Below are 8618 nucleotides of genomic sequence, written 5' to 3' on the forward strand. Positions count from 1 at the left end.
ACGTGAAAAACATGTGAACTCATGCTTCAACTCGGTGGCAATACACCACAAGGGAATGCTAACTCACGGAGCTAACCGCTAACTGTCTGTACTTTGCAGCACTCACCGGGAAAACTGGTAAGGTCCCAGGGTCGTTCCTCCGTGGTTCTCCAGATGCATAAAATCACAATGTCCGCCAATCTTCTCAAACACGAGGGAAAAAGGCTGTGCCCTTGAAGAAAGGGATAGGAAACCCCGTACCGTAGTGGGCGTGTCCATGAACATAAGCAGTGCGCATGCCCATGAGTTTACAGTTGAGGGAACTCAAAAAATCTTGTATAGGCGATTTAAAACTCCTTGTTAAACCAACTTCTGAGAATTTGAGTTGGGCAAACGTGTATTTATTTGTTAGATGTCAAATTTATATTTCTGAGTCGGATTACAATACAATTGTGTGTTAGAACAACAATTGCCATTTACTTTTTTAACAGTGTAGCAGCGGCAGAGCTTGGCTTCAGACTAGTGAGGTTCAGACCTTGAGTTGATCTCCTAGTTCTCTCCTGAGAACTGGCTTGCTGATTCTGACAGCTGATCTTCAGGTTTGGCTTCACAGGACAGGCAGGCAGGTTTCTGACTATGAGCTCCTCCAGAGCTCCACGCTTTGATCAGGTCTTTCTAGGAAGCAGAGAAGACAAAGACTGGTTAGGATCAAGATTACCCCTCAGAGTAATCAGAGATTCAGGTATGCAGGTTCGGCTCAGGTTTGCTAACCATAACTGGTCTAACACTCTGGCCCTGAAGGGAGGTTCAGCCGCTGCTTATAAAGCTGGTGTCCTGATGAGATGATCAGCCGCAGGTGTGCTGGTGGCTTCAGCTCAGGAGACCCGGGGGCGCCCTCTGCTGGAGAAAGGTGGCAGATCTCCAGATCCCAACAATTTCTAATTTTTGCAATATTCCTCTAAATGACAGGTCCTGATCAAAAACAACACCAAGATTTTCTACTTTATTATCTGAAATCAGTTTAACCCCTCCAAATGAAGTGACTGACTAATCAGCTTCTTTTTCAACGGAAAAGAAAGAAAGTAAGAAAATCAATTAATTGATTTGGTCTGATGAAGCACGATCTTTTCTTTTTATCTCCCAGGTGATCTATGAACCTCTCTCTTCCTGCTTCATAGACTGTCATGTGTCTTATGTCGGAGGTCTTCCACAGGGGGTCCACAGAGGTACTGCATGGGTGTCATGAAAGTTTTGGTTGATTAGACTTTTTTATATTCCCCCTGTAATATTTCCAACTAATTGAAACACTTTAAATCCACATTAACATGAATTGATCAGACTGTAGTAAACAGATAAATGGAGGCAGAAGATGTCTTTCAGTTATCAATGCTCACATTCAGCCACACACATCAAGCTGGGCACCGTTTCATTCACAACACCTGTCCCATCAACCAGGAATCAGAAATACTTTAATAATACCAGGGAGGGATTACTTTAGTTACATTACTCCATCTTTAATAGAGTGACTGTAGCACCAGTTTGATAGAACACTATCTAACATTATATATCAGTATTCCTTAGCCTGGTAAACATTGAAGAACCCTGGATTATGTATTATATACAGTAATTTCTAAGCAGAGTGTTTCCAAATAAAAGTCAATCATGGTGTAAAGTAACGAAGATTGTTTATTATTGGATACATGGACAATGGGTGTGTTCCTGGAATGGGTCCTTAGAAGTCTGTGAAACTGGACGCCGTTAGAGTTTGGCCATAGACTGGAAGAGGTCCAACCCTTGCCGCTCTCCACCACCCCTCACTCAGCGTATGCTCTCTCACCTAGAAACTGTTGTTGCAACACCCCCTAGTGACGAGAGGGAGATTTTTAAAGACTGCATAAGAGGTACTTTTATAAGTAATTATAAGCACAACTTATACATTTGAGCAAAGTATTTTGTCTTTTTTATTTTACTATGATGTGTATTTAAATTTTAATTTAATCATTTTGAGACCTAATCAACACAAGTTCATAGAAGTTATGTTGTCACGGCAACGTCCAGCAAGCTAGTGGTGGTAGACAAATGAGGTTTCCCGCTCATAATCTGATGAGAGAAACGGGGAGGAAATATGGCACAGACACACCTTTCTCATTTTTAGGAAAAACCACCAGCAGTGAAGAAGAACACTGGAGACAAGAAAACAGAGAGTTCAGAATCAGAGCATGGTGCCGCCACACACTTTCATACACCTGCAGTTTAACGTAACAATAGTATTTTAGAAAGTGTTATTTTACTCTTTGATCTATTTTGATCTTGTGTTCTTTGTGTAATGGAGAACTTTTCAATAATATAAAAATAATAATAATATATAAAATATATAAATATATAAAAAATAATAATAATAATATAATTATTTCCTTGTGGTTTGCATAAAAGGATTTTGGAGCTAATAGAGGCAGGTTTGACATGAACTCAGTGACTCAGGTTCCTCCCAGCTGACCAAATCTACCTGTTATAGTGTTATTGCTAAGTTTAACTAACAGTGCATTTATTCACCTGAGAACTGATGATGTCTTTGTGTTACAGACCTTGGTTGCGTGCATTGAAGTGTATATAATTATAAAATAGTAAATCTCAATCTATTTACTTTGTTTTTTATTGTATTATAAATAGGCCAATAAGCTCAGATCTTCTAACAAAACCTTCACAGCCCCCCCTGTTCAAAATGACTTCCAGCAGCCCTGGTTCTGGGTGCTAATAACATTTCTGAGGAGCTTCAGCAGCAGTACCGTCGTCTCAGGTATCCGATTTATATTCCCCACACTGCACAGGTATTAGAATCTGAGCTTAAATGTCGGCCAAAGCCATTAACACAGGGACAGATAAACCAAACATTACCGCCACATATCTGACTCAATTACCATTAAAACAACTATTTGCATTCATTTCAGACAGAATTATTCACAGACTGAATTATATTAAACTGCACTTCAAATATTTACCACTGTTCAGCGCCATTTTTGTCTGAGCACAAAGTAGCCGGTTTTCTGTCAGATGAGCACATCCTGTCAGACCAGCATACCCATAGTCAATAACCATTTATCCCTTTAGTTTATCCCTTTAGTTTTGTATGAAAAATAAACGTTCAACGAGAGTGTGTCCCTTTATGAATGCATGAAAAAATGTATTACTTACTTTTTGGTGTTCTTAAAAGCGTATGGCCATCTGACCTTAAATATTTGTTTTTTTTTACTTTGCTAAAGGGATAGAGAAGGACCTCGCTGCAGCAAACAGAAAGGGGCGGGGACGGACCTTTCCGTCAGTCCCATACCTTATTTGGAAATGGAACTATTGCATTCCGGAAATGAAGGGGGCGCTATTTTCATAATCACTAGTATAAATGCCTTAAAGACGCTGTAGGTAAAATTCATCACTTTGTTGTTTTAAGTCATAGAATTTGTATTATGTCCATTCACAGTGTACTTTTGTTCTATGCTTATTTTTTTAAGTCTGAAAGAAAATCAAGATAGAAGAATTAAAAGGGTTGAAGCAGTTTTGATGTTATTTGGATTTGCATTCATCTTTCACTTAGAACATATCTGTATTTTTACAGACTCTGTGTGCTGATGACCACACCTATGCCAAAGGAGCCGAGGCACAAATTGAGGTTCATTTTTTAAATTTACACATAACTAGTAATTTTGATTTGTGTATCTTTATGTGCAAATGAGACTAAAACCCTAAATGATTTTTTTTTTATTTTTTTTTTTATTAAAATTCATTATTTGGACAACTTTTTTTTATATCATTAGAGATGAAAGGATAAGATACTGAGAGATATAAAGTATTAATTATTGTTTAATGCTCTTCACCATGCAGGTAGAAAGGATACCGCCAATCTTACAGGTAAGATTCATTCATAATCATATGTATCATCCATTCTTCCTGTATTACAGTCTTGCAATGCACCTGTTTTTTATTTTGTTTGTTTTTTTATTTTTTTATTTTCAGATGCAGAGGAGAGGAGAGTACCCTCGTTACTACTGTGATGGCATACCTGGACTTTGCCCTGAGTGCCAACATTGAATTCAAAGAAAATATAAGTTGCTTTCCACAATCTGTCACATATTGTTAGTTTTTTTTGTGACATGCCATTTGAAATCGTTTCTGATAAAGAATATTTACCTTTTGACTTGTGCAGTCCTCCTTTTTCATAATGTGTTCTTTCAATATTATTTAAATTTTTGAAAGTTCCTTTTGTTGTAGCTCAGTTGATTTACATCATTTAGTTTTCATAGAAATGGTGTCGTTTCCACAAAGTTACATTGTGGCTGTAATTTGTTGGAGAGACAGTAGAACCAATAAAGTAGTTGTAAATATATTGTAACAGCGTTGTTTAACAATTGGAAAATTTTAAATGCAAGCAAAGCTAATAACTTGCAATATACAATGTTTCCTATACATTTTTGAACAATGACTGGAATCAATCTAAATTTTCTTTACAAACCTGACCTACAGACAAGTTGTTTATGTTTTAACAGTTAGAATCAACTTGTTTTATGTAATAAAAAATAAGTTGCAGAAACATTGTTCAGATACAAACATAAGATTAAACGAGCAAAGCGAAGGTGTAATCAGGGTGGAGGTGATGGAAGCTCAGGTGAGGAGCAGTTGCACACATCAAGCTGGACTTTATGAAGGGTGAAGGACTTGAGACCGGCGCCGTTAGGCTGGGAGGGAGGCACCTGAGCAGGTGATTGGCTGAGCAGGTGAGATGAAGACAGACTTTATTCAAAAAGGTTTTCATGTAGAAAAAAGATCATTCTCTCTGGTGGTTACCAGTACAGTGTCTACTGCCGGGATCAGAAAGTTGAAGATTATTGTCAAATGAACTTTCTAAAACCTACTTTCTGTGCGAGTCTTTCCAGGTTGAAGCTACATTTAAGGTTTTAATTAATCACTTTGGGTTTTGCTACAATTGGATATTCATGTTTTTGGAGTGCAGTTTATGAATTTATTGCAATTGATAAAATTACTATGGTATTTCTAAATGGAATAGTGGGACACCAGTCAGTTTACTAGTTGAGCTGGAGTCCTTATAGGAGACATTATGGTCAATAATGATAATAATTGAGCCAGGTCACCTGCAACCAAGTATATTCTAGTTACCGAATGGCACTTGTTAAAAGTTCAAAAGTCCTTTGGTTTGTTTGTAAATTATATTCACAATGAGAATAATAAGAAAAAATATTTATTTTTTTTATTTGTTTATTTGACAGGGACAGTACAATTAAACATTGCAACCAAACAGGTGGCCGATGTCCAAGTACATAAGGCTTGTAGCCATGGGCTAATTTGCAGCCTTCGTCCCTGGTTAGGCTTTTAAAAGGTGTTAGCATTGAGGGGGAGGGAGGTTAATAACGACACACAAATGCATAAAAAAAAACAAAAACAAAAAAAAAAACAAGAGCAGTTAAAACAAAAATGTACAGTACAAGCCAGTTTAGTGCTCACACTCTTGTTTGTCTTTGAGCCATTTTTTCAATCTTGTGGAGAAAAGTCGAATATCAGTCTGTGACTGAAGCTCCAGAGGCAAAGAGTTCCAGAGATGTGATGCTTTCACTGAGAAGGCCGACTGACCCATAGATGTCCGACATCTTTTAATCCTGCAGTTCCCCATAGCTCCAGCTCTTGTCCTGATTCCTTCATTTGCATACTTTAAAACAAATTTACAGATTACCTCAGGGGCAAGACCATTAAGGCATTTAAAAATAGCTTTTAAAAATGAGAAATTTATAAAATTTTCAAATGTCATCATATTGTGTTTTTTAATAATTTTGCAGTGATGCCACTTCACTGGTTTTTGATTGAATATTTTTAATGCTTGCTTGTGAAGTGAGAGTAAAGGTTTTAAAACAGACTTTGTGGCCTGGGCCCAAACGATGGCGCAATAAGACATATGGGATAAAATCATTGCATGTAAATATACTTGTGCAGCTATATTTATTTGGCAAATAAAAAACAATATTGCACCGTGAATGGACGTACTAAGTTGGCCAAAATTGTCGACTAAATGTTTTACAGACCAAATCTCTTTTCCATCTAGTTCTTATTAAATAAGCCAAAGGCTATTATATTTTAGATTTTAACTTATTTATTTTAAGAGTACCATTCACAACAACAAAATATATTATGTGAACTTCAGCACCAGCATGTATTTGTTTATATCTGTTTTCTTAATCAGCGATGGACTGGGGATCTGTCCAGGGTCAGCAGCCTTCATGACCCCACTTGAGGATAATTCATAAAAATTAATGGATGGATAAATGTGCTCTTAATGTAATGTACATTTGTCTCCAAAATATTGATTTTATTTTATTTTTTATTACTTTTGTTAGAGATATATAGGGTGTAAGGATAGATAAATACATCTCCATAATGATTCCTTATTGTTGCTTATTTTAGATAGTTTGTTACTAAGATAATTTTAAATAAAGATTTCAAAATAAAAAAGGGACATGCCACGTGACATATCACGTTTTGTAGCCATTTCTTTACTGTTTAATTAGTATTTTTAATGTTGAAAGTGTTCTTGGGTGTTTTGAAAGGCGTTGTCAAATAAAATACGTTATTATTATTATAATTATTATGAAACGGTGGGTACAGGAAATAGTGTCACTAGCGCCCCCGTCAGTTCCGGAATGAAATGGTCCCATTTCCATATAAGGTATGAGACTGACAGTGGTCCGTCCCCACCCCTTTCTGCTTGCTGCAGCGAAGTGTACTTCAAGGGATAAACGCCTGTCTTGGTAGTTTAAAGTTTATTTTTCGTACAAACCTAAAGGGATAAACGTAAATCTGACGTCTTCCAGATGCGTATTGACTATAGGTATGCTGGTCTGACAGAACACTGGCTTGCTTGGACCCTCAATGAATCACGGGATACTCAAGGCTATGTGGGATCAGCAGAGGTGTCCTTTAAATCCAGCAAAAACAAGGATGCATTTGTCGGCTACATAACGAGGAGTCTCTCCAAATCGAACAGACCTCGGTGCTGCACTGTGACGTAAGCCGCCCATGTATCTGGCCCTCGGAGGACACAGATGCCGGGTTCGAACTCACCTACTGTCCGGTGCTGTTTTTTTGTTTGCTTTACCTACTCCTGCCCTTTAACAGGAAAGGGTTTACCATGTCTGATGAGGAAGATGGAAGCTTTAAGGCTGCATCCAGCCGGAAGCTCAATGATCTTCATCAGAATTTGGAGAAGAGACTGAATAGCAGTCTAAGGCAGTTGTTCTCAATCCGTCCTGGTCCTCAAGAACCACTGTCCTGGAAGTAATAGATTTTTCCTCGCTGCCACACACCTGACTTATTTAATTAAATGATTAACAGACTTTTACAGCACTTGAAGGCTGCTAAGGAGGTCATGTAATTATTTGAATCAGATGTGCTGCTGCAGAGAAACATTTAAAACAAGCAGGGTATTAGTGGTTAAAGAAACAGGCTTTAGAACGACTGGTTTAAGGCATCTGCACATCTAGGAGAGAAGTTCACCTTCATGTGATCCAGACGGAACAAGTCCTGAACTTTAAAAAATGGTTTTAATTGCAATTGCAAAATTTCACACATGATCATTCTATGGTTGATGCATTGTGAACTCAGCCAAACTTATAGCACATTTATTTCAAAATGCCCGGTTTATCTACCACCGCCAACAAAATCACACATGCGCGAGAAACTGCCGCTTCAAGTGGAGAAAATCGCTCTCTGGGTGCACCATCTACTCCTAGGCGCCCTTGGGTTCTCACCGTGCATATGATTTTCTATCTAGGGGCCACGTTATAGGACGGCTGCGTTCTCAAAGGTCTCAAAAAGTGTGTGTTCATATGTATAGATATGTAATTTATATTGGTCTCAATCTGATAAAAAAAATTAAAAGCATGCAGTTTGTAACAAATATAGACCAATAAATCAGCAAGAATTCAAGACTTCAAACCCTGCTTACAGTAGTTTTCTGGGGGATCTTGCAATATTATAAAATCATAGCATTAGATTTGAACAATGTGAGGTTGAATTGGAGCACAGTTTTACCAAGCAAACATCATATATAAAAGAATGAGAAGAGTCAGTTTAGAGATGCAAAAGCACTTAAATTTATGAAAAATCTACACTGAAAACAAAATCTTCAGATCTATCATATCCCATGCTAAAAGAGATGTTCAGTCATATTCTGTCACCATTTGTATGGAGGTTGGTTGAGGACCCAAATGCAGAGGCCAGAAGGTAGAGTTGAAACTTTGCTGGAATATAATGGAAAATAAACCAAAGATCAACAAAACAGAATAACTGAAAACTAAAAACTCAGTGTCTCAAAATGGGAGAGCCATGACATTTAGAATTCAAACTTCTGAAAGTTCTTTAAATCTGAAATGATTCCATCCTGTTCAATAAATGATAAATAATTTTCATGTGAATGTGCTTTACTGGAGGCATCCATGTTTGTCAAAGAACACTACTGCCACCTACTGGTTAGTGACGTCACGGTGCGGTATCGGCTGTTGATCAAGTCCCAGTGCTGTATCTGGTGTTTGTCACAACGCGCTATTATCCAAGTCATCTTGAAAACATTCTTCTTCCAAATG

The 8618-nt window shown here is 37.5% G+C and overlaps 1 long non-coding RNA gene across 1 annotated transcript; it reads left to right on the top strand.

Moving 5' to 3' along the window:
- The first annotated feature begins 3547 nt into the window (after positions 1–3547).
- Positions 3548–4168, top strand: LOC119782777. The gene is made up of 3 exons (XR_005280705.1): positions 3548–3643; positions 3856–3882; positions 3988–4168. It is a non-coding gene; the product is annotated as an uncharacterized LOC119782777 (long non-coding RNA).
- Positions 4169–8618: the final 4450 nt, after the last annotated feature.

Source organism: Cyprinodon tularosa, unplaced genomic scaffold, assembly GCF_016077235.1.
Source record: "Cyprinodon tularosa strain WSP-4 unplaced genomic scaffold, ASM1607723v1 ctg1049, whole genome shotgun sequence".
Classification (NCBI taxonomy): domain Eukaryota; kingdom Metazoa; phylum Chordata; class Actinopteri; order Cyprinodontiformes; family Cyprinodontidae; genus Cyprinodon; species Cyprinodon tularosa.